Below are 26,710 nucleotides of genomic sequence, written 5' to 3'. Positions count from 1 at the left end.
GTTTACCCAGGGCAAAAATATCACATATTTCCAATTCCAGATTGGACCTCGTAAGGTTTCAATATTAAGAGTCAACTTTTATTGACTTCCTCTAGTTTAAAATTAGAAACCTTTTTCTTACTGTCTTAACCACCCACGCCTACTGCCCCCACCACAAAAAGTTTGATGGTTTAGACACAGGTTGAAAAAAAAAAATCTATTCAACTAAACAAAGACTGCCTTTCTTCCCAAATAAAAAGGAGTATAAGAATTTGCCAACTGTTCCCCCAGGACACAATCCTACAGCAAATACTCCTTGCCTCCAGAATGATTGATGTGATGGCGTTCCTTTCTTTCATCACTCCCTACCTTGTCTGGTCGCTGGTGAAAACCAGGAAGCCACAGACACACACTTCGGTCTTTTGCTTGTACGGGCCTCAATTCTCCAATGCCAGCTTGCTGCCAATGTCCTTGTAGCCAATGGTAAACAGGCCACAGGGTTCAAGTTAACTGCAGAGCGTTACCACACTGAACATCTGGTCATGAATGAACGGATTGCCTAGTAACTCTCAGCATTGGGCAGCTGATGAAAAATTCAACATTTTCCTTGTTGGCACAGTTGTTTTGGAGAATTCTCTAGAGCTTCCTGAATTATATTAAGAAAATTTCACTGCAGCAATCTATATCTGTGAGAACAGCTGGTGTTGAAAGGGATCTGCTGCTCTCTCCCTGTGCTGGGGGACCTCATGTTGGATGAGGACACTTTTACTACATTTGTCCTTGAAAACTTAGCCTTCGCTCTGAGGTACTGGGTAGAGCAAATGGCAGCAAAGGCAGCTCCCAGTTGCCGTATTCCACACAAATGAACCTCTTAATTCAGGGTGAAAAAAATCTATCACCCAGCTAAGAGGACACTGAGAACCAAACAGTGCATTATGAAGACCTGTCTCAGAAAATATAGCTGAATGGTCATCAAAACTATTGTTGGACTCTGAAATCAGGTCGGTCCCAACACCACTGTATATTTTCTGAAGATTTTCAGAATAAAACAAAAGTCTTTTGCAAAACCCCACGAGATACAATGTGTCCAAACATTAGTTTTTCATCACATGACTGATTTTAAACTTAGCAGAACCTTTTATTAAACCTAAGAGTGACACAGTTAGAGCAAATCAAATGTAACATGACATACTATGCTCAAAGAAGCCACATTGACAGAGGTGTCCATTGAAGCTTAAGAAATAAAATCTCTAAAAATATAGCAATAGTGTTTAAAGAAATTAACTTGTTAATGGATTTATGGGATATATTATTATTCTTTTGGGTTGAAAAAAAGGAAGTGGTAAACTTAAGTCAAGCTAAATTTAGGCTATTATCTATGCAGCATAAATTTCACTTCTGTGTATAAATGCTAACTTGCATATTTCTCCATGGTAACTAAACTATGATTAAAACAACAGTGAAACCAGCCTTTAAAGCCACCTGTTTAACTAGGAACAACCTAATTTACAAAAATACTTAAAACTTTGGAAATTTCCTGGGCATCTATATCATGCTTTTCCCAGTAGAAAGCTCACTTTTCCATGAACATATAATTGCAATGTACTTGGCCTAGGTCGTAATCATTCTTTTTTTAACTAGTGTAATTTTTTCATGTATTGTTCACTTGAACATAAGTGGTATTTAAGATTATAAAGAATAAGACTCTAATAACTCTTCCAAAAGGAAGTTATTTTACCGCTTGGAAGGGATTAATTTACCTAGAAAGTATCTTCACATTTTACAAAAAGAACTAATGAAAGAAGTGAGAAAATTCCAAGCTGAAATGACTATCTGAGATGGCAAGCCACATTCAAACTAATTTTTTTTTTTTAACTGAGATAGCCTTGTAATTTACTAATGAAGAAATGGGCTATTTTATTGGTGAAATTAAAGAAATAATTATAATATGTCCAAGAATAGTAAAAATGTAGGTATAAGCAATATTTTCTTATTTAATTATAAAACATAAAAGTAGATTTGAATGTGAATCATTTTGAAACCTTAGAATTAGGCTTAGACTTGAAATACTGAAAACCCCTTGAAGTCGAAACATAATCATACTAGGTCAGGTTTGGTGTGAAATTCATGACTCACATTCGTGACACATATTCAGAAGTGCCTCATACTAAAACTTTATTATAATCAAAAATTGATCCTCAGTTTTTCTGTCTCCTGGTCTTTACATGATGTAATGTCTAAGGTCACAATTCACACCCTTAAGTAATGATGACTGTATAAGACTCATGATAAAAAAAACTCATAAAATGTCACAATTTATAATTTTATGTATACTCGCCTCTCTAATATCACGTACATTTGCACAGTGGATGCTAATTAGATAACAATGGTATTACTATAACGTCTATAAAACCTGCCTTTAAAACCAAATTCTGTTAAAAATAGCCTTTTCAAGCTGACATAGCCCATTTCCAGGGTCATATTTAAAATAATTAGTGCCATTGCTAGTAAATGTTCTAATAAAACTTGAAAATGACTCCAAAGCAGAATGCAAAATTCTCTAAACCTGAACAATAAAGTTTTCCAGTAATGTGAGATAATCTTTCCAAGGGATGTCTACGAAATCAAGCAAATGTTGATTTTAAAGTTCAAATTCTCTGGGACCATTTACATGGCTCCTGAGAACTAATCTTGGAGAACTGGACGGACAGAACCTGTTCTCTCTGATTCTCTGACGGATACAAAAGTCCTGATGAGCACAGCAAGAGTTTCTGAGAAGCAGACAGAGACAAAAGTCAACTCCTTCGCCAAAATGTCAACTATGTAGACTGAATTTCAACAAGAATTTCATCAAGAATTACCGCACCCATAGACCAGCATGTAAACTGCTTATATCTACAAGCTCAATTCCAAGGCAATCAACAGTTATTTTTGGAGATATGGGATTTTTGTCTTATAGTAACTCTGGAGTGTTCCCTCTAAAGGAAAGTCCTTTGAATCACCAGTTAACCATTCTTTTTAAGCTCTCCCATATTTCAAAGTCAGTTCAGTTAAGAGACATGGAATCCAGGAGACACAATTCCAGAGGTGGTAGCCATTTGTTCTAACATCCCAGGTCTTCAAAAAGAAGGTCAAAAAGTTACCAAAGAGTGTGAACCAGCACCTGTGAACCATTTAAGGAATAAAGTAACTATACCCAAGCAAGAATGTATCTACTAGGTTTCTCCATAAGTAATACAAAATCTTTTTAATGAACAGAAAAATGCATTTTTGCAATTAAGGAAAATAGGTACTTTCAATAGGGAAGGTTATCAAATGAAAGGTTATCAATAATAATAGCTATCTAATATTCAAATATGATTTTGCATTTGTTAAGTAGTTGTCACAAGCCCTAAGTAATTAATTTATTATACCAAGCTAGTGTCTTATGGTTGAAATGACTCATTAGGGAAATGAGACAGTTTGTCCCCATAGAGCTAAGACTTGCCTTGGGACTCTAATTCTTGTGTTCCTTTCAGTGTTATGCCTCTTAATTAGAGAACTGAGGTGGATAAACTCAGGTAAATCCACCCAAACCTGTTCCCGTGTAGCCTGAAAATAACAGACAGAGCACTATAGCTCAGGGATCACATGACTCTCTCTTACAGAGCCCAAGATCAGGCCCCAAATAGTTCTCCTGACCAACCAATTTCTTCTCTCCCTCTTACACACCTCATTCCAGCCACACTGGTCGTCTTTCTCTTCCTCAAATCCACCACACTCATGGAACCTTAGGGTCTGAGCACTGGCTGCGCCTCAATCTAGAATGTGCATCTTCCAACCTTCCCCTGGCTGCCTCCTTGCTGCCATTCAAAATTCAGCTCAAATGTCACTTCCTCTGATCAGCTTTTCCTGTGTGTCTCCTCCAAAGTGGCCCAGAGGCACCCTTCTTCCATCACCTCTTTTAATATTTCTGCGCAGCACTTTTATCTGACACCATCCTTCACACAGTCTAATACTTCACCACCTAGAGTGTCAGGCAGGCTTTTCTGGTGGCTCAGACAGTAAAGTATCTGCCGGCAGTGCAGACCTGGTTCAATCTCTGGGTTGGAAAGATCCCCTGGGGAAGGGAATGGCAACTCAACTCCAGTCTTCTTGAGAATTCCATGGACAGAGGAGTCTGCAGAGCTACAGTCCATGGGATCGCCAACCGCTGGACATGACTGAGCGACGAACACACACAGTATCAGCCATACAACAGCAAGCTTCTTGATGGTGCTGTAAATAGCTGTCTGGCACACATTCTTTAATAGATATTTGTTCAATAAATAAATGGATCATATACCACACCATTACAGTCCCCAATAACATTGACTTTCTCCCTAAGAACACAAGTCCCCATGACAAGCGCAATGTTTTACAAATTTCCTGGATGGGAGGATGAGGTTACTTATGAGCTACTTAGCTGCTTCAAAATGTGTTTTAAATGTTCTGCAGAAAAGAGGTTGGTTCCTTAAATGATGAACTGAGTAGCAACTGGGAAACAGAAATGGGTTACAAGATGCTAAGTCCAGTTATACAAATCCTTTCTGTGTCAATCAATCATCTGAGTAAATGAGGAAGTATAGAGGAGAGGGAGTGGCCTGGGCTTCAGGTAGGAAAAGGGAGTAAGCAGAGCTGAGTCAAGTCTTCTCTTGAACTCTAGTACCAGGCCACACAGAACCTCGATTGCTGGCATGTCACAGCATCAAAGCACAGTGAGAATCCTGCAACTTCAATGGAGGAACAACCACAAAGAGTAGGAAGCTCACTAAGTGTCAGGTGTGACCAGAAATGTGGTGTCCAATGATCCCTCTAGTACCTAGCAGTGAGTGCTCCCGCCCGAATCAGGCATCTAGGAAGTTCGTTCTACCTCAATCCTTACCTCAAGCCAAGGATTTAGGCACACTACCATCATCTTCTTTTTTGTAAATGAGGAAGCTGGACCTGGAAAGCTTAAGTAACCAGCCCATGGCAGAGCCAGGATTTGAAGACACAAGTGTGGGTCAAAGCCAAAGCTCATATCCCATTTGCTTGTGTCTCATGAGGACCAACTTCCTCCCAAACACTCAAGGAAACCTTTAGAAGCTATATGGTCAGGTAAGATCAGGTATGAGGGAACCTACCTTCAGGTAACACAAATTCTGGTCGGTGAAGGAACGTTAGGAACCTGAAAAGTCACAGGTGACCACAATGAAAGAAGAAACACGTACCAGTGGGTACAACCAGCTACGTAATTTGAAGGACCCAGTGCAAAATGAAAACAGGGGACCCCTTGTTAAGAAGTATAAGAACTTCAAGATGGCGGTAGCAGAGGATCAAAGCGACCACAGGGGCCTTCTGAGTACAGCTCCTCGCCTGTACGGGCAATACACCCACCCCTGCAGGCAGCCCAGTTCTACATGTCTCATTTCTTTGAAACGTTACTCCTTGCATTTCAACTGTATTCATCTCTCTATAAAGAATAATACATGAGTCACAAAGGACAAATATAATATTTAAAGTGGAAGAGAGAATCAAGGCGTGGAGAAAGCACGTGCATTTTTCTGACTTTATTCTAAATTATGCAAGGGTTGGGTATGAGACACCAAGTGGCGGCCCCTGGACCTGCATGATGAGCTCCAGGAGACAAAACTCAACCTGGAAAGGAGCAGATCTGACTAGGCTCTGAGGCCAGACACCTTAAGGGGATGCCAAGCAAGGCATCTAAACTGCTCCATTAATTAGGTGGACAAGGGTTGATAGTCTGAGAAAGTTTCATCTAAATAAGAGTCGCTAGTGACATCTTGAATTGTCAGCCACTGTCCATGTGGTTCTTTTGAGTCATTCTAGAAACACTTTCCTAATGTGCATCAAGTGCCAAGTCATGTGACAGGCCCAGGGACACGCCTGCCTGCCTCTGTGGAACTAACGGGCCAAAAACTGGGAATAAATGTCAGGTAATATACAAAGACACATGAAGTCACAAAGTGTGGTAAGACCTATCAAGTCTGTGGAACCATGAGAGAAGAAAACAAACGAACGTGATCTCAGAGTCTCCCCTGACAGGCCAGGGCAGGGGGGTCACAGTATCATGAACACTGCACTAAAGCTCCCGCTGGACTCAGAATTAAGCAAAAATACTTGAGGTCTTCAACTCAGACAATTTTAAATGATTTTGCTATCCACCCTGGAAGAGAGAGCCTAGTACAGTTCCAGGCTCCATACCATGCAGACCCAATCCTACGGTGTCACTCTCCATATATGGGAAAGTGAAAGTGGGGGAGGGGGCTAGAGGGGAAGGAAGGAGAGAAGGAAGAGAGAAGCAGATCACTCCCTGGAGACCAGAGAATGGCTTTAAAATAGAACCATTTCTTTTTTTCCTCTTTCCTCCTCCAAAAAGCTCAAAACCCCTCTTTGACCCACTCACAGCCTACTTCACACAGGGTCTTCACATTATTTTAACAGAGCTTTGTGTGCACAAATACTACCAAAACCAGAAACTGTGCCCCTTCCCTAGAAGCAGCTCTCTAGTCTGACTGTATATATGTAGTCTGTGTGTACGGTATGTATGTCAACAGCGCTTAAGCAATATCTTGTCTCCACTTGCTTCTGATTTCTCTGAATTCTCATATTAACCTCTCTCGTGCTCTCTGTCTCTATTTGAACAGTGCTGGGATTTTCCCTCTTTGAAACTTGACAGAAACGTAAGATATTTCAGTTCTTGCTATGAGGCACTAAGCGAATTGAAAATATCGCCAGCACTTCAAGTCTCATTAGTTTCCTTTAAACACCTACTTGGCGGATGTAAGCTAATGTGAACCCTTCTCACCCTGTTTAAATTTCAACATAAAACTTGTACACAACAATAAAATATGTGGCTCATTTGTCATGCTTCCATGAGCAACTGTGTCACTCACACCAAGAACCACGGGCTGGGTGTACAGAGCGCTTTCTTTCCTATTTCCCATCACTCAATTGAGCCTTCTGTAGAAAAGCTTTTAACAACCACATCTGGCCTTTAATAAATCACTGCACTTTGTCTTCCTGCCAAAACTCCTCCTTTATCTAACTTACATCTTCATGATGAGATCGGAAATCGCGCATTATGGTGGTGACAAACAATTGTAATTATGTCATTAGTAGCCATTTAGTCTACAAAGGTGCTCAGAGAGGAAAGAGAATGCACAATAAGAAATATAGGATAATACACTGATCACAGTTCCAATCCGCTTTTACTTCATGAGTGTAAAAAGCTGGCATAATTCTTGGGCACAGCAGGCAGTAATGGCATACCACTTTATGAACTATGTAGCAATTTTATCCCCCTATCTACTTAAAAATAAAAAAGCATTTAATAGCTTGATCGAGACATAAAAAGTTATTTGTGATGCCTCGCTGATTATAATATTTATTTTTCAACTTTTCATAGAAGTGATTTTTTCTGGGAGGTAAGAAACCTGAGTTATTTGGGTTGAGAAAATGTAACAAGCGTACATATGGGTGCGTGCGTATACACTTTGGTGTACATGTGTGGGCACATGTTACGTATTGTGTTCACAGACACATTACATATGTATGTATTGTGCATGAGTACAAATACATTACATCTAAGTGTGTGTTGCACATGTGCACACATACACACACTCATACAGGACTCAATCAACTTCTCAATGTGATACATTCTCTGAGGACCCCCAAATCATGAAGGAAAATGGGACTAAATAGAGATTTAAGAAAATGTGGCATTTATTGTGATTCCCACCATCTCTCTCATTGTGACATCTAGGAGTAAGGCACCCCAGCAGGTTTTAAAATAAGCCATTATTTGGGTATCCCTAAAGTTCTAAAACCCTGTAAGTTTCTCCATTATCAGTAAAAAAAATCAGATGATGCCTGATCCTGCACAGAACAGAGGGCTACCATCCACCAAGGCTGAAGCACTAGTAACAAAGGTTCAGAGATGAGGGGGGAGATGAGGGCTTCGGGGTGAAAGCTTCAACACCCGGCAGCCTACCGAGACGGAACGCAATGAGATGAAGAGTCCTCTCCCACCATGTCTCCACGCCTGAAGTGCATCTACCCGAGATATGTAAGTCAAATGTATCAGAAGTCCACGTGGTCAGACTTCAGCAAGAGCAAGGTTATTCCATACAAAATCTCAGTCAGCCACTTGAACCTCTGCACTTCTTACAAAACTTCATTTCACTGTCAAATCTCTACGTGAGACAGGCTTTGAACCAATTCATTTAGAAATTTCCCTGTTTGCTAATTCAACAGCTATCTAGACAATGTCTACTGTGTTCCACATTGATCTGCTAATCCAAGGATAATTAAGACGTAGATACGGGGGCAAAAAGTTGGAATTTGACACTGATGCCCAATCTACCTAATCTAATGTTAAAAATTACTACCAAGATTTGCAGAGATGGGGATATTTTTTTTTTAAATAATAATAAGCTCTCAATTTTCCTCTTGCACTTGGCAGTGTATGTTTTTCTGGGAGGGTCAGAGGCTGAACTATCTTTTCCTCAATTAAAAAAAAAACTTTTTGGCAAGTAAGTGAAATATTAGGCTTATATCTCTAATACTGGGGTAAATCTTGTCGATATCATCAGCTGGCTGATTCAACTCAGGATTGGCAGAAATGCAATGAAGCCACTGATTTAAAAATGGTAATAAACAATCTAAAAACAAGGTATTTAATTGCACTGGGTCTTTATAAAGTACAGTCTTTTCTGTTTTGATAATTAGCTTATAATTATTGCTTCATGTTTACTTTCACCTGAATATAAAAACCTCAGGTTTTCAAAAGATGCTTCAGAAATAACAAAAGCTAATTTTTTTTTCCTCAGATGTTCTGTTAGGAAAAGAACAAAGTCTCATATCCACCCAACAAATTGCATAAGTTGCAGACACCCTCAGTTTTCAATCTACTGGAGGAGGAATAAGAAAGTGACCATTACAGACAAAAACAGAGAGTAAAATTACAGTAGTAAACAGAGGATGTAAGGGAACACATACGGGAGAAAGAACTCTAAACCTAATGAAAACCAAAGAGCCTTCAGCCAAATTTCCCTACAAGCTGTCGGCTTGATTTTTTCTTCATCAGTCTAAGGTCTCAGGATGTCTTTTAACGCTCGAGTCCTCCCTACCCCTACTCAAAAAACTCTGACATTTAGAATTTTTTTTTCCCTAAGAAAAGCTTATCTGGAGCTCACATGCTTCTTTGGTTACATATGAAAGAAACTGCACTCACATCCACATTATCTTTATTTATCAACTCCCCTGCATACTGCCCCGTGGGTACTAGCAGTTCAAAAGTTCAAAAAGGTTTTTGAAAATAAACCAAGATAGAAGACAGGCACCAATGCCTATTTGGAACTTACATTCTCCTGCCTTCTAGCATTCTCTAGATGATGGATCAAGAGGAATGATAAAAGATAGAGAGTGAGGCGGTTGCCAGGGGAAGGTATCAGTTGGTGTGGATGGCATTTCTCATACTGCCTGAAAAATTCATCTCGTCCCCACAAGCTGTCAGGACTGATCTACCTACCTACCACACCTCAGGATGAGAAGGAATAGTGGAAAGCCTCCTTCACATCAAAATTCTTCCTCTTGTTTATTCTTATATTTTTCTTTTCTGGCAACCCACTCTAGTAATATTGCCTGGAGATTTCTATCGACAGAGGAGCCTGGTCGGCTACAGTCCATGGGGTTGCAAAGAGTTGGACATGACTGAGCGACTAACACTTTCTTTTCTTTTATTCTATTTTTGTGTGCTGTTGCTTCGAACAATACTCTGGAAAGTTCCATTAGCCTCTTGAAAGTGATGGTCAAGAAAGTTTAAAAAAATAGGCCTTTGATGGTTCAACCTCTCTGAACCTCTCTCTCACTGGGTTAATTGGTTGATGCCTTCCTTCTATAAACCATGATCCTACTTGTAACAGAAGATGAAGCTGACTGCTAGTCAGTCAATGGAGTGCGATATTTCCCTTTAAATGAATGAAATCAGTGGACACAATACAACGCAAACCATCTGTTATAAAATATTAGGGACCTGAGCAGATCATTGCCCCCTCTTGAGGATTTGCTATCCTCAAGAGGAGGAATCAAATCCAGCTGGAATAAAGTTATTCTGAAGACAGAACTACTCTCCTCCACTTTTTCTCCAGATGAGAGAGTCCGTGAGGAAAGGAATGACACCACAGTACCTTCCTACACTCCATGATGACAAGTTCCAAATGGGGGACCAGTATGCCTTAGCAAGTCCAATTAACTCCTGGCAATTCTACTTCTGTGTGTTAACTCTAAAGAAACTACTGTACATGCCAAAATGTTTATGGCAGTAAAAAAAAATTATAAACATCCATCACTGTTGGAATGAGTAGGCACAAGTCATCATCAGAATACAGTGGGCAATTTCAGCAAGGTAAGCTGAAGTGAAGTAAAATTGCTCAGTTGTGTCCAACTCTTTGTGATCCCATGGACTATAGCCCACCAGGCTCCTCTGACCATGGGATTTCCTAGGCAAGAATACTGGAGTAGGTAACCATTCCCTTCTCCAGGGGATCCTCCCAACCCAAGGATCGAAGGCGGGTCTTCTGCATTGCAGGCGGATTCTTTACTGTCTGAGATACCAGAGAAGGCAGAATAGCTAGATCTATACATATTAACACTACATCATTCTCAAATCAAGGATGAATAAGAAAGCACGAAGGAGTTAGGAGACAAATACATCTTGATGCTAAACTTATAAACTAAACACACTCCAAAAAGGCTAACTATGTAAATACACATATAAAAATGGAATAGAATAAGGAATTCCAAGCTCCTAATGAAAAGTGTTTCTGAGGAATGAGAAGAACAGTTAAAAGGGGATCCTGCTAGAGCTGAAACCTTTTATTCCTTTTAAATAGATCCACAAGCAAACAGGGGCACCTTCCCAGGTGGCTCAGTGGTAAAGAACCTGCCTGCCAACTCAGGAGACACAGGAGACATGGGTTCAAATCCCTGGGTGAGGAAGATCCCCTAGAAGAGGAAATGGCAACTCACTCCAGTATTCTTGCCTGAAAATCTCACGGACAGTGGAGTGTGATGGGCTACAGTCCACTGGGGTCGCAGAGAGTCAGACACAACTGAAAGCTGAGCACACACAAGCAAACAGGACAAAATGTTAACGACTGTCATTCAGGTTGCAGAGGATGCAGGTGACCGCTCATCTTTGTGCTTTCCTCTCACTTTTACATATCCTGGGCTCCTGCTCCAGCCACCTATCAAATACAATTCCGAAAACGATTTGAAAATCATTCCATCAGTTAGGGGGTCTTTTTACATACACTTGACCAAGCCTACTCTTCATTAGATGAAGAGATTTTACAAGCAAAGTCAGACTCATTTCTCGAAAGAGAAAGTCTTCTTTGGGGGATTTACTGGGTTGGTTGGTTTGTTTTGTTGGAAATATCATAACCCAAAGTATCTGGAGATAGGGAATAAAGAAGCTGGACCTCTTCAAATTCACAGAACCCTAGCTTGTTCACACGTGGCTGACCATCAGTTGCTCTTCTTGGGTCCATTCGGAGTGAGGATGATGAGTCCTCAATAAAACAAAAACTTGCCTGAACCTCCAAACTGGAGACACCTTTCAAAAAAAAAAAAACTACCTGTGCTTCCCACCAATATCTCTAGGTTGATGGCTGCTAAATGGAAATGGAAGGAAGGGCCACACAAAATCAAGGGCACCATCAGGGCCTGCACTGGGATTAGAGAAGGGTGACTGATGTGATACACACATGCCCTACCTTTATGAGAAAGACCCAAGGAATGACAGAACTCCAAAGACAAGCAAACTGTCCATCCAAATGTAAGCTATGTGAAGGAAAGAAGTTTAAGATCAAAGTCAGTGACATTATTTCCTTTCAATAATAAGAGTAATACCCATGACAAGAGACCTTGTGTTTTTTAAAAAATAAGACTTATAACAATGGCCTATTAATTAATTTCTTCAAAGGAAGGGATGGTTGAGGGTGCCCCAATGAGTTGGGTGAATTCTTTTGGAAACCAGACCTGACTGTTGGGCCTGATATTTTTAACCTGTTCCCCAAGAATCACGGGGTCAAAGTGCAGGTTTTCTTACTGACAGTTGACCAGGTTTCTAAAAATGTTGTACAAAGGCCACTGAGTACAGAAAGGAAACATAATTGTTGACTTTAAATATGCAGGCAAAAGTCACAGTAAATAACAATAATTTGCTTGGATTATTGTTCCATACGGCATTTCACAGAAATCCAGCATACAATTTGCGAGAAAGTGCAGGCAAATTAATTGTATACTTTCACCTTTTCTTCTCAACTCACATATGAGAAGAATAACATTTTACCCCATGCAGAGAAGCCCCATACACGGCATACGGTTTTGAAAAGAACCTAATCAATAGTATCAACTGAACCCAAGATTAGATTAAATGGCAGACAGAGGCAAACAGCCTATAACCATTAAGAATCATCATTCCCATGGCTTTCAACCTCCTGCGCCTTGACGGCAGGCAACAGGGCAGTATGGTTTATCATGCAGAGACTGAATCCGATACAAAGTGCCACCCTCAGGCTGAGGGCTGATGCAGGCAATGGTTTGTGAAACGCCTCCAAAGGCTGAGTCTGGCGCCGTCAGCTTCCAAAATCCTCCACTGCTGCCCAGCAAGCAAGCCTTACCTGGAGGTCTGCCCAGGGGCACGAAGACACAGCCTTTAGCTCAGAGCGGGATGTTGGTTCAAGATCAGATGCCAAGGTTTATCATGGAAGAGCTACCTAACTTTACTGATCCTCTCGATACTCCATGCAGTGGGTCTCCTAATAGACTCGGGTGCGGAATGCAGCTGTGAGCACAAGGCACGAAGTCAGCGAGGCTCTGTGTCCACTAAACTCATCAGGGAGCCAGCTGGGTGTGTCCAAGTCGCGATCACATAGTCACGGCAACAGCTTCCCTTTATGGAGTAAACACCATGCCAGAAACAAATGTCCCTTCCACATGTCAGGATCCTACAACTCAAGGTAGAAAATCCCCACAACCCCATATTACAGCTGGGGAATCTGAAGCTATGAGTAACCTGCTCACTCACCCAGCTGGTCCAAGACTGATGCTGAACAGGAAACCAGGTTTATCTGAAGCCAAAGCTTATCCCCTAAACCAGTGTTTCATCTCCCTGGTTGTGCATATGTGTCACTGGGAGAACTTGCAAAATTCTCACACCTAGACCACCCTCCAGACCTATTAAATTGCAATTTCTGGTATCTAAGCTCTAGGTATTAGCATTTCTGAAGTTCCAGGTACAGTCATGCTTGAGAACAACTGTTCTAGTCACTATCTAACACCTGCAGTGTGCTTCTTCTCCAATGTGTTAGTTTCTTCCTGCTACTATAGCAATTACCATCGATTAGGGACTAAAAATGTATACATTTATAGTCTTACAGTTCTGCAGGAGATAAGTCCAAAATGAGTCACCAGGCTAAAACCAAGAATGTTGGAAGGCCTGTGTTCCTTCCAGAGGCCACAGGAAAGTATCTGCGTCCTTGCTTGTCTTTTCCAGCTTCTAGAGGCTGCCTGCACTCCTGGGCACGTGGCTCCAGCTCTCATTTTCAAAGCCAGGCACACGGGCAGGGCCTTCTCCCGCTACCATCCCTTTTTTCTATACCTTCAATCTCCCACTTCAACTTTTAAGGATACTATAATGAGAAAAGAAGAGAAGGAAAGGCAAAAAAGAGAAGGAAAAATATAAGCATCTGAATGCAGAGTCCAAAGAATAGCAAGGAGATACAAGAAGCCCTTCCTCAGAGATCAATGCAAAGAAATAGAGGAAAACAAAAGAATGGGAAAGACTGGAGATCTCTTCAAGCAAATTACAGATACCAAGGGAACATTTCATGCAAAGGTGGGCAAAATAAAGAACAGAAATGGTATGGACCTAACAGAAACAGAAGATATTAAGAAGAGGTGGCAAGAATACAGAGAAACACTATACAAAAAAGATCTTCATGACCCAGATAATCATGATGGTGTGATCATCCACCTAGAGCCAGACATCCCGGAATGCGAAATCAAGTGGGCCTTAGGAAGCATCACTATGAACAAAGTTAGTGGTGGTGATGGAATTCCAGTTAACTATTTCAAATGCTAAAAGATGATGGTGTTAAAGTGCTGCACTCAATATGTCTGCTCATTTGGAAGACTCAGCAGTGGCCAGAGAACTGGAAAAGGTCAGTTTTCATTCCAATCCCAAGGAAAGACAATGCCAAAGAATATTCAAGGCACTCATCTCACACGCTAGCAAAGTAATGCTCAAAATTCGCCAAGCTAGGCTTCAACAATATGTGAACCATGAACATCCAGATATTCAAGTTGATTTAGAAAAGGCAAAGGAACCAGAGATCAAATTGCCAACATCTGCTGGATTATTGAGAAAGCAAGAGTTCCAGAAAAACATCTACTTCTGCTTTATTGACTACGCCAAAGCCTTTGACTGTGTGGATCACAACAAACTGGAAAATTCTTTGAAAGATGGGAATACCAGACCACCTGATCTGCCTCCTGAGAAATCTGTATGCAGGTCAAGAAGCAACAGTTAGAACTGGACATGGAACAACAGACTGGTTCCAAATAGGAAAAGGAGTACGTCAAGGCTGTATACTGCCACCCTGCTTATTTAACTTATATGCAGAGTACATCATGAGAAACGCTGGGCTGGAAGAAGCACAAGCTGGAATCAAGATTACCGGGAGAAATATCAACAACCTCAGATATGCAGATGACACCACCCTTATGGCAGAACGTGAAGAAGAACTAAGAGTCTCTTGATGAAAGCGAAGGAGGAGAGTGAAAAAGTTGGCTTAAAACTCAACATTCAGAAAACTAAGATCATGGCCTCTGGTCCCATCACTTCATGGGAAACAGATGGGGAAACAATGGAAACAGTGAGAGACTTTATTTTTTTGGGCTCCAAAATCACTGCAGATGGTGATTGCAGCCATGAAATTAAAAGACGCTCGCTCACTCCATGGAAGAAAAGCTATGACCAACCTAGACAGCAAATTAAAAAGCAGAGACAAAAAAAAAAAAAAAGCAGAGACATTATTTGCCAACAAAATTCCGTCTAGTCAAAGCTATATTTTTTCCAGTAGGATGTGAGAGTTGGACCATAAAGAAAGCTGAGGGCCGAAGAACTGATGCTTTTGAACTGTGGTGTTGGAAAAAACTCTTGAGAGTCCCTTGGACTGCAAGGAGATTCAACCAGTCCATTCTCAAGGAAATCAGTCCTGAATATTCATTGGAAGGACTGATGCTGAAGTTGAAACTCCAATACTTAGGCCACCTGATGCGAAGAACTGACTCACTGGAAGAGACCCTGATGCTGGGAAAGATGGAAGGTGAGAGGAGAAGGGGACGACAGAGGATGAGATGGTTGGATGGCATCACCTACTCTATGGACATGAGTTTGAGCAAGTTCCGGGAGTTGGTAATGGACAGGAGAGCCTGGCGTGTTGCAGTCCATGGGGTCACAAAGAATCAGACACAACAGAGTAAATGAACTGAATTGACAATGACCCCGGGTCCACTGTGATAATCCTGGATAATCTTCCACATGCAAGGTCAGGTGATTAGCACTTTTAATATCATCTATAAATCTAGTTCCGCTTTGCCATATAATGTATTCCCAGGCTCTAGGGATCCAGAAAAAGGTATCTTCAGGTGGCATTACACTGCCTACCACACCTGACAATTTCACCTCTAGGGCAGGATCATGGTTAAAGGAGTACATTCTAAAGGTGACCTGAAATGTGGTCTCGGTATATCAGCCTCTTGCTCACTTCATAGTTTTTCGGGGAATATCTAATTTGACTTAGGTGCCAAGGTAACAGCCCAGGGGCTTCCCTGGTGGCTCAGCGGTAAAGGAGGCGTCTCAGTGCAGGAGACGTGAGTTTGATCCCTGGGTCGGGAAGATCCCTAGAGAGAGAAACGGCAGCCCACTCCGGTATTCTTGCCTGGGAAATCCCATGGACAGAGGAGCCTGGCGGGCTACAGTCCACGGGGTCACAAGAGAGCCGGGACACAACTTAGTGACTAAACCACAACGACACAGTGGCTGAAGCACAGAAGGTGTTCCAGAGGCATCTGCGGAAGGAAGAAAAGAAGGGGTCTTGCATTCCTCCCGCCAAAGCATTCTGTATCAGATATCCTATCAAGTTTAATAAGGAAGGAGATAACCAGAATCTAATTGGATATTCACATGAACAATTTCTGCTGGATTCCAAATCCAGCAACTCCACTCTGCTCCTGCACTAGGAACTATATGGCGCCCACTCCCCTCAGCACACAGAAGCCTGCATCAAACTGTAGAAGAACTTGGGAATAATATGCCCCCAAACGTGAATCTCCTTTGCCAGTGGTCACCACAGAAACAAACTGCTTTCAGGAGGGTGTTTTTTGTTGGGTTTGTGTATTTGGGTTGTTTTGTTGAGGAGGTGGGGAGAAATAAGGGACACTTACTTTAAAAAAAAATAAAGAAAGAAATCATGCTTCTAATCCTTAAAATGACTAAAATAGTTTCATCCTTTCATAACCTGTCATCACGCATGTTTCTCTAAAATTAAACACATATGGCTCAAGCCAGAGTTACATTATGCACCATATTATGTAATTATCTTTTCAATTTATTACTCCTCAAAATAGAAAAAGATTAGCCCGTGTTTCTTAAGTCTGAGTAAACATATGGCCTGAAGATTGTAAATGACGTCCTATCTTTAAAAGAATTTCCAAGACAAAACAACACACAGTACTCTGTCCGCAAAGGCCATATGTGGTAGCAGGGTTGTAAGATATGGAAGATGTTGTGTGTGTGTACATATATATATGTATATATATACATTTTCTTGCTTTCTGCCATGTCTTTGATGTCATGAAATATTCCTGCCAGCAGATCATAAATAGCAAAAAAAACCAGAGACCAAAAATATCTCCATTTCAGTATGTCCTATTAGCATCAATTAACTTGGGTCCTGTTTAATCCATAAGGAGTAAGTCACCAGTCACCTAGGTGTTCATATAAGAATTCTCAGTCTCTGCACACTTCTGGAGCTTTGAGCCCACTTCCCTGGCAGCCTGTATACATCCATTCTCATGTTACCGGGTGGTTTAAGACCTCTGCTGAGACCCTCTGCTTGATCACTGTCCTCTTCTTCCTGGTCAGAAAAGAAGTGGTCAGGCAGGGGTGCTCACAGCTGCCAACAACCCCCTTCCGACAGCGACAGCCAATGCGCCGCAGAGGCCCCCAGCGCCAGGCAGCAGAGCGCAGGGTCTGACAACAGCTCAACTATCAAAACCTTTCTTCAGGGGGGCTGGCGGTGTGAAGACTTCCCATTTGCAACAGGCGGAGATTTCTACATAGGGCTGCCAAGCAGAAAAGAAGTATTCTGGAGACAATTCATACTCAAATCAAGTTAACTGTTTAGCCCATGTTGAGGGATATCAGAAATGAAATGGTGTGAGAGGGTTCCTGATGCCTTTATATCCCCCTTAACTGAAAAGGATGGTTTTGGGTTTTTTTTTTTAAGTAATAATCCAGCAAGTTGAAAACCAGCTAATCAGGCTTTCACAGAACTGTCACCATATGTGCATTCACAAGGGTTTTACATAAACATTTTGCTATGAATGTCCAGCAAGAAATTGTGGATTTCAGAAGACTTTTCCTCAAGAAAATATAATTTCCTGTGGATTGATCCCAACAGCTGGTAATGGTATTGCAAAGTAAATTTGAAGCATGTAGCATCTGATACTTTGACTAATGAGGTACCTTTTCAGTAAGACTTTAAAACAGTTAAAGGATGTTTTACTCTGACATGATGTAACAGCTACCCCATTTTCAAATCATAAAGGCAATTCTTTTCATCTGCTCTAAATGGGTAACCAAAGACAGGGAGACCAGTTCTTATCCTCTCATAACCACTGCACAGTAGAACATACAGAAACTCGGTCTAATATCTATGATAAGACTACAGCCCACTAAAAATAGACCACACATTTGGCTACAAAAGGATGTATCTTAAGAGGCAGAATCACTGAACAAATCTTTCAGGCTCCATTCCATGTTGACTGAATCTTTGGAACCAGAAGTGCCACGTTTACATTATCTGGCACCTTCTCGTTTAATACAGATTGACACTGACATTCCCCAGAGAAATGGGTGACAGTTCAATCAGGAAGAAATATGTCATATTTATATATACATATTATATATGTAAGATTAATATAAATGGGAGGCTTTTCTTATGGGTGAGTTCTCATCACAGGGCCTTTGCACTTGCTGCTCTCCTCCTGAAATGCCCTTCCCCTAAGCTTCTGCATGGCTCCCTCCGGTCTCATTGTCCTTTTCTTCCTTAAAGTAAAAACCATACATCCTTCACTCACACACCCCATTTCCTGGCCCGGAATGAGTTTGTCTCTATCACTTACCACCATGAAACACACACTTAATTTGGTTTCTGTCTCCTCTACTAGGATGAAAGCACCCTAAGACCAGGAACGGTTCTGTCCACAGCTGTATACCCAGTGTGTGAGACAGGACCTGCAATGTAACTGACACTGAGGAATTTACTGAGGGAACAAATGAACAAGCGAATGAATGAATGAATGTGCCAATACAACAGCCTAAATGTTGCCTTCAGCAGGCACTAGGCCAAGAAGCACATTAATCTGTAGTAGTACAATTATACTTAGGCTCGTCTATCATTCCAATGAAAAGGGGCTGAGTCTGAGCTAATTTCCTTTAAAAAAAAAAAAAAAAAGGCAGGGGGAGGAGGGGCGATTTCAGGCTAATATGAAACAAGTAATAGGAAAAACTAAAACAAAAGCCTTGAAAAGGCAGTATGGCCCAGCAGTTAGGTACCTTAACTCTGGGGTCAAGCTGCCTGGGTTCAAGTCTCTGTTAAATCTCACCTCTCTAGGCCTCAGCTTCCATGGCTATAAAAGATGGTCAACGATAGGGCTTCACCACTCAAGAGTTTTAGTGAGGATACAACAGGGACTTAAAGTAAGCACCAAGTCAGGCACATAATGCTAATTATTCCTGTAAGTGATTTTCCATTTCAAAAATTCAAATAATTAACAGTCTTGAAAGGAGATCTGGAGATACTGTTGATACTTTCTTCCTACTTCATTTTTCACAATTTTTTTTTTAAAAAAAGTGAAAAGTTTGTTTCTCTGAGATAGTTACAGCATTTACAAATTTTAGGGTGGATTATTATTTTTATGTTTCAAAATTTTTTTTTATTTCAAGAAATTACAATATGCTTCCTGGTGTAACTTCTTTTTTTTCCCCCTGATGTTACTTTACTCATTAGAGGCACAGCCTTCTTCATTCAACCAAAGGTGCATCTTTGTTGTTGTGCACCCCAAAATTAATCTGTGTTCATAAAACTGCCCTTACACTGAATCAATGTTCTGCATATATGCCCAGAAGAATTATCAAATAAATGCCCAAACCTGCTGTAACACATTTTAAAACATTTCTCCAAATGCAGACATTTATGCTTCTTGAGTCTTTGAGGAATGCATCATGGAAAAATTCAGGACTTCAACTAGAGTCTGCTTCATTCCTCGAAACCTGACTTTTCCAAAGCTGAACTACACATCGCTGCCCTCTGCAAAAAAAAAAAAAAAAAGCAATAAATGTATTTTTCCCAGAACAAACATCTTTGATATGGTTTTTCTCAAGAAAGACTGGTACCTTGTCTATTTTTCTCACCCACTGCTGATGTTGAAAGTCAACTGAGGGATACTAATTCTTACCATGCACAGCTTCACACGAGTACCAGGCAGGATGACCAACCTCTTACTCCAAGAGATGCGGTGTTGAGGGCATGTCTTAGAGGCTCTATGGTTTGATGCATAGAAGATGTAATAGAAGTGATGTGTTACTGGACAGATACCACATGATGCAAAATAATTCTTTAAATTCACACAGACTAAGTACAAGTGCTTACACTATGACAGAAACAGTGTACAGGATTTCTACAAATCTGTAACTCCTCGCCCCACTTGCTTACAGCTTATGAATCCACTCCAGGTCCCCCTGCAGAGGAGACACCTCTGTCCAGGAATTACAGGAGAGACTGAATGACCTTTTTCCTGTGTTTTCTGACTGCCTGATGCTGACACATGGCAGGTAAAGCCTCTCACAGAGAATGACACAGGAAACAAGCATGCATCCGTATCTGCTCCGGTGTGGATGGCCAAACGAGCACCAGCCTGTGAGTGAGGGAAACCTCAGTTCCGATTCCGCCTCACCACTCACAGTTGTGATCCAGGGCAAGTCACTCAATCTCTTTTGATTTGTCATGGATAATCTGAGGGAGGGAAGAACAGGGGTTGAAATATCCACCTCACTGATTAAGAGTAGGATCACATTCATCAGAATGCCCAACACTGTGACTGATATACAAAGCCCCAAACTCTCAAAACTGACCATGAATGTTCTTATTCCTATAGAAAACGCAAGAGCTTCAATACAGAGCGGTCAGTCTCTTGCCCTGATGGCGCCTGTCTCCTCCTAGCATCTTTGAAACAACCTGTCATGCCTGGACTAATGGTTCTTAGTCCTGTTTGGCAATCAATTCAAATGCCTAGGAACAGGAAAGGGGCAGGCAGTGTGGCTTGCAGGGTAGGGAGCTGGCCAGACTTGATCCTTGCACCTGGGCACCCTTAGGAAAGTTATTTAATGGCCCAAAGTATCAAATGCCTTGCCTGAAACTCCATGAGGGTTCTAAATAACTACCTCCCAGACTACGTTTCATAGTAACGTCACAAGATCTACACAGTCGGGGTAAAGGCAGATTTATAGGGCTAAAATGTCTGCCATACTCCCCACTCTGGTCATAGGGACACCAATGCTTTGTCTGTCGTGTTCTTAACACAATGAACATGTTAAGGGGGTAAAACAAGATGCCGCTAGAGTCAAAGTGAGCCTAGACCGAGGACTGAAAGATAAGGCAAAAGGTAATCACACCTGGAGCACAAGAAAGTCCAGCTACCCCAAAAGTGAATGTTAATCAAGACAGATGTCACTCCAAATACTTCAAAATGATGCAACCGAGTCTTCTCTTTGAGTAAAGAATAGAAAGAAATGACACAGGAATAAAAGGTGGGTCTCACACAGGGGTTGTGAGTGACCCCACCTCTCCTCCACCTTCAGATTCAGCACCTGGGCACCATGACAACCAACTCCCAGCATACACAAATTTTAAAGAAGAAAGAAAATGGAGAACAAACACATTTGGGGTTAAACATGTTTGACTAATTAAAAATATTGTCCTGCTTAATATAGGCAAACTGACTGGAAATTAATGTGTCACCTGTCCACACATTTAGTAAGAGTAAAAACTTAAGACAGAAATTTCAAGAGGTGCTTTGTCTCCTGATGGATAGGAAAGGCTGCCCAAATTCAAAATGCCTCCCCCCCTCCCCACCCCACACACACACATACATACCCTAAATATCCAACCAATAAGGAACTGGCTAAAAAAAAAATGGCAATACACCCATATAAGATAATGCTGGGGGCTGCCACTAAAATGTGAAGTCATATATCTGTATTAAGGATATAGCAAGAGGTCCACTCTATATATGCTACAGCTTTACTATTTGTTTAGTTTCTGTCTTCTTATCCCTCAATGGATTTTATCCCCCTCAACAATTTTTAATGAAAATAAAACTTTAACTTTGTCAAAAAAGTTAAGAAAGACAATTCATGTAACAGTCATATACCAACTCCAAGATGCTACATATTAACAATTTCCTCAGCTTGGTTTACCATACATCTTTAGTCATCTATTGTATCTTAGATATCAGAGTAAGCTCCATGATATATTCTAAAGGGAAAAGATCAACTACCAAAGCACAGGCACAATACTATCTCACTTTTGAAAATATATATGGGTGTGTGCACTCACATGCCTAGAAAACACAATGGAAGGAAATACCACAAAATGTTACTATTAACAATCTACTCTTTTTTTTCTCATTGCCTACCACACATGCATTTATGTTCTCTTCTCTTCCTCTCCCCGCCACTTCCCCTCTTTTTTTAAGCAACATTTATTCCTTGTGAAATAAACAGATATGTAATTAAAGTAAAGAAACAAGGATGAGAAGAGGGCAGACAGCTAGGAAGGAGGCAGGGAAGAAAGGAAATGCTCCAAGTCATAATCATATCCCTCCATCAACAGCAGTAGCTCTGTGAAAAGTGCCTAACTCCTGAGCGGAAATGCTGACCAAGAAGGCCAAAGAAGGTCAACAGAGAAGGAACCCAACTGCCATTCCTGATGGCCACCCAAGTCTTTCCATAAGCAGACTAGCTACTTTTCAGGTAGAGTTTTAGAACAATTTCCAGTTACCTCCCTGAGACCATCAGTGGGAAGTGATGGGGACCTCCTGACCCCAGGCTCCAGTGGGCACCTGCTGTCATACACACCCACTGCACCAGTTTCATAACACAGAAGCTAAACAGACCCCCATTGCTGGCCTCCATTCCATCTGGGGACTTTCTCATCAGGAAGCACTTGGGCAGCATCTACCCGGGGCCTGGCCCTCGGCTCTGGAAAGGCAGGAACATCCCAGACACAGGACTGTCCAGCTCTGCAGCACTTCCTATACCCCAGACACCACTTTATGTTGTCCCCACTCCTATATCTTTCTGCCAATGCATTTGTCTGTCAATTTAAGGGCTCACTGGGTAAGATTTAAGGTCTAATTTCCGTTTATTAAGAGTGGGACAAATGAAGGGGCATTTCCTCTGCCCCAAAGACTACTCTGACAGCAGCTTTTGGAGAGAACCTTCTAGACACACTCTAGCCCTCTGATGAAGGTCAAAAGAGGAGGTCACAAGAAGGCCCAGGAGAACAAAAGGAGAATTTGAAGGCCTGGGTTTCAAAGGCACCTCTTAAATAGAGTCTTGCTTGTAAAGACTGGATATCCCTATGACAACAGCATGGATAAGGGATAATAAAATAGTCACAGAGCACACAAGATAAAAATGATGCCTGAGATCAGACATTCTAAGTTTTAAACAGTAGTGACTGATGGAGCAGGAAAGTCTAATAATACCATGCATTAGTCTTCAAATCCTGCATCTGGCTTCACGTTAATAATCTACTGTCAAGTTTTAATTCAGAATGCTCTACTCTCCTGGTACTTTCTCACTGTTCTTGTTACTCATTAAAAAAATAAAATAAAAGGTACTGACAAAATATACTATGTTCACATACTATGAGAATTCCAGATATTTGGAAATACGGCCTTAAGTTTTCATTCATATCTTAAGTCATTTGTACCAGCACCTTCTCCTCTCACTCTCAAAACACATATATACACATGTATTCTAAAGATTAGCACTCCAGGCCACAGAAGTAGGTTTGTAATCAGAAATAAGTATACTATACCACTCCCCCCACCAGACACTCATAAGGCACACGTGTATTTCAAAGCTCTGAGAAAGAAGCCAAGCGTGGCCCTAACTGGTCTGTCTACAGAAAGTTTTTATTTACTCCATAATCACCTGATTTCATAAAATCTCATGAAAAATCATGAGGATCCCAGTGAACTTTTAAAAAGTGAGTATCCTTAATCAGGATAATACCTTTTCAATTTGTAAGTTGTGAGTATAATTTTAAGTTTTATTGATAACAAAGAATGTTTCAAGCATCAATGAAACTTTGTAGGATGTATACATAAAAAGTTTTCTGAACCTGAGTCTTTGATGTAAGAGTCAGTATTTATACAAATAAAACTTAGAATGTCAGAGCCAGAAGGAAACTTAGTTATCATGTAATTCAATTCTCTCATTTCACACATAAGGACACTGAGCAACGTTAAGTGGCTTACGTGTGACTGTGGGGCCATAAATGATCCCAGAACACCAAGTGAAGAGCTATAGAGAAAGAGAGAGAGATGGAGAGGGTGGGGGGCAGGCATTATTAGGAAAACAGTGGTCAGAGAAAAACTCAAAGATTAGGGTTTCTTCCCCCCATTATAGGCATTAGTAACTAATGCTGAGGTCTTTGACTATAAAATAATCATGACCGCAAACTGCCCTTAACCCAAAACATAGACTCACACCCCCCTAACAATACAGAAACTCAGCCCTGTAACACAAAGACAACTTTAGAAAACTGATAACATAAACCACTTAAAGAGCAACCACTTAGTTTATAGTAAACCATTTGGTTTGGTTTTAAAAGAGGACTTCAAAAGGGCTCAAAATAATCAAAACTTTAGATTATAGCATGTTTCAAAATAGAAAAAACAGACCAACTACTATAGCCATTTACCCAAGTAGTATTTATAAAGTATCTACTTCGTTCTAGGCATTGTGTTTAGAGACCAGAATACAGTAAATAGTACCCAGAAAGTTATATTCTTGCCTGTGGGAACTGGTAAGAATACTAGCATTAATCACTACAGAAACAAAGATACATTAGACACTATATTGGGATGCCACACAAGCAAGTTAAATGGGGCCAGGAGAAAGTTTAAGGGCGGGGGGGGTTGGCAAAGGCAGAGAAATCAAGAAATGATTTCTTCAGAATTCTACTATTGAGCAGGGAGCTGAAGGACAAGTGAAGAAAGTAGGGAAAACCACTAGACCATTCAGGTATGACCTAAATCAAATCTCATTATTATACAGTGGAAGTGAGAAATAGATTTAAGGGGCTAGATCTGATAGACTGATGAACTAAGGATGGAGGGTTGTGACACTGTATAGGAGACAGGGATCAAGACCATCCCCAAGGAAGAGAAATGCAAAAAAGCAAAATGGCTCTCTGAGGAGGCCTTACAAATAGCTGTGAAAAGAAAAGAAGCCAAAAGCAAAGGAGAAAAGGAAAGATATACCCATTTGAATGCAGAGTTCCGAAGAATAGCAAGGAGAGATAAAAACGCCTTCCTCAGTGATCAGTGCAAAGAAATAGAAGAAAACAACAGAATGGGAAAGACTAGAGATCCCTTCAAGAAAAGTAGATATACCAAGGGAACATTTCATGCAAAGATGGGCACAATAAAGGACAGAAATGGTAGGGACCTAACAGAAGCAGAAGATATTAAGAAGAGGTGGCAAGAATACCCAGAAGAACTATACAAAAAAAGATATTCACGACCCACATAATCACAATGGTGTGATCACTCACCTAGAGCCAGACATCCTGGAATGTGAAGTCAAGGGGTCCTTAGGAAGCATCCCTATGAACAAAGCTAGTGGAGGTGATGGAATTCCAGTTGAGCTATTTCAAATTCTAAAAGATGATGCTGTGAAAATGCTGCACTCAATATGCCAGCAAATGTGGAAAACTCAGCAGTGGCCACGGAACTGGAAAAGGTCAGTTTTCATTCCAGTCCCAAAGAGAGGCAATGCCAAAGAATGATCAAACTACCACAAAATTGCACTCATCTCACATGCCAGCAAAGTAATGCTCAAATTTCTGCAAGCCAGACTTCAGCAATATGTGAACTGTGAACTTCCAGATGTTCAAGCTGGACTTAGAAAAGGCAGAGGAACCAGAGATCAAACTGCCAACATCCACTGGATCATTGAAAAAGCAAGAGAGTTCCAGAAAAACATCTATTTCTGTTTTATTGACTATGCCAAAGCCTTTGACTGCGTAGATCACAATAAACTGTGGAAAATTCTGAAAGAGATGGGAATACCAGACCACCTGACCTGCCTCCTGAGGAATCTGTATGCAGTCAGGAATTAACAGTTAGAACTGGACATGGAACAACAGACTGGTTCCAAATAGAAAAAGGAGTATGTCAAGGCTGTATATTGTCACCCTGCTTATTTAACTTATATGCAGAGTACATCATGAGAAACGCTGGGCTGGAGGAAGCACAAGCTGGAATCAAGATTGCCGGGAGAAATATCAATAATCTCAGACATGCAGATGACACCACCCTTAGGGCAGAAAATGAAGAAGAACTAAAGAGCCTCTTGATGAAAGTGAAAGAGGAGAGTGAAAAAGTTGGCTTAAAGCTCAACATTCAGAAAACTAACATCACGGCATCCAGTCCCATCACTTCATGGCAAATAGATGGGGAAACAGTGGCTGATTTTATTTTGGGGGGGCTCCAAAATCACTGCAGGTGGTGACTGCAGCCATGAAATTAAAAGACGCTTACTCCTTGGAAGGAAAGTTATGACCAAGCTAGACAGCATATCAAAAAGCAGAGACATTACTTTGCCAACAAAGGTTCATCTTGTCAAGGCTATGGTTTTTCCAGTAGTCATGTATGGATGTGAGAGTTGAACTGTAAAGAAAGCTGAGCACCAAAGAATTGATGCTTTTGAACTGTGGTGTTGGAGAAGACTCTTGAGCTGCAAGGAGATCCAACCAGTCCATCTTAAAGGAGATCAGTCCTGGGTGTTCACTGGAAGGACTGATGCTGAAGCTGAAACTTCAATAATACTTTGGCCACCTGATGTGAAGGGCTGACTCACTGGAAAAGACCCTGATGCTCGGAAAGATAGACAGCAGGAGGAGAAGGGGATGACAGAGGATGAGATGCTTGGATGGCATCACCAACTCGACGACAGACGTGAGTCTGGGTAAACTCTGGGAGTTGGTGATGGACAGGGAGGCCTGGCGTGCTGCAGTCGATGGGGTCACAAAGAGTCTGACATGACTGAGCGACTGAACTG

The 26,710-nt window shown here is 41.1% G+C and overlaps 1 protein-coding gene across 10 annotated transcripts in view; it reads right to left on the bottom strand.

Annotated features, from left to right (window-relative positions):
- Window positions 1–26,710, bottom strand: part of FOXP1 (forkhead box P1) — a 613,036-nt gene that overhangs the window by 418,580 nt on the left and 167,746 nt on the right. Inside the window, exon 4 of one of the 10 annotated variants that reach the window (XM_065933287.1) lies at window positions 19,507–19,664. The exons of the other annotated variants lie outside the window; for them this stretch is intronic. The gene's annotated coding sequence lies outside the window, so the exon portion shown is untranslated. The remainder of the gene's footprint in view (window positions 1–19,506; window positions 19,665–26,710) is intronic. 10 annotated transcript variants of the gene reach the window in all.

Source organism: Muntiacus reevesi, chromosome 4 (genome assembly GCF_963930625.1).
Source record: "Muntiacus reevesi chromosome 4, mMunRee1.1, whole genome shotgun sequence".
Lineage (NCBI taxonomy): Eukaryota > Metazoa > Chordata > Mammalia > Artiodactyla > Cervidae > Muntiacus > Muntiacus reevesi.
This window is presented reverse-complemented; position numbering and strand designations above follow the sequence as displayed.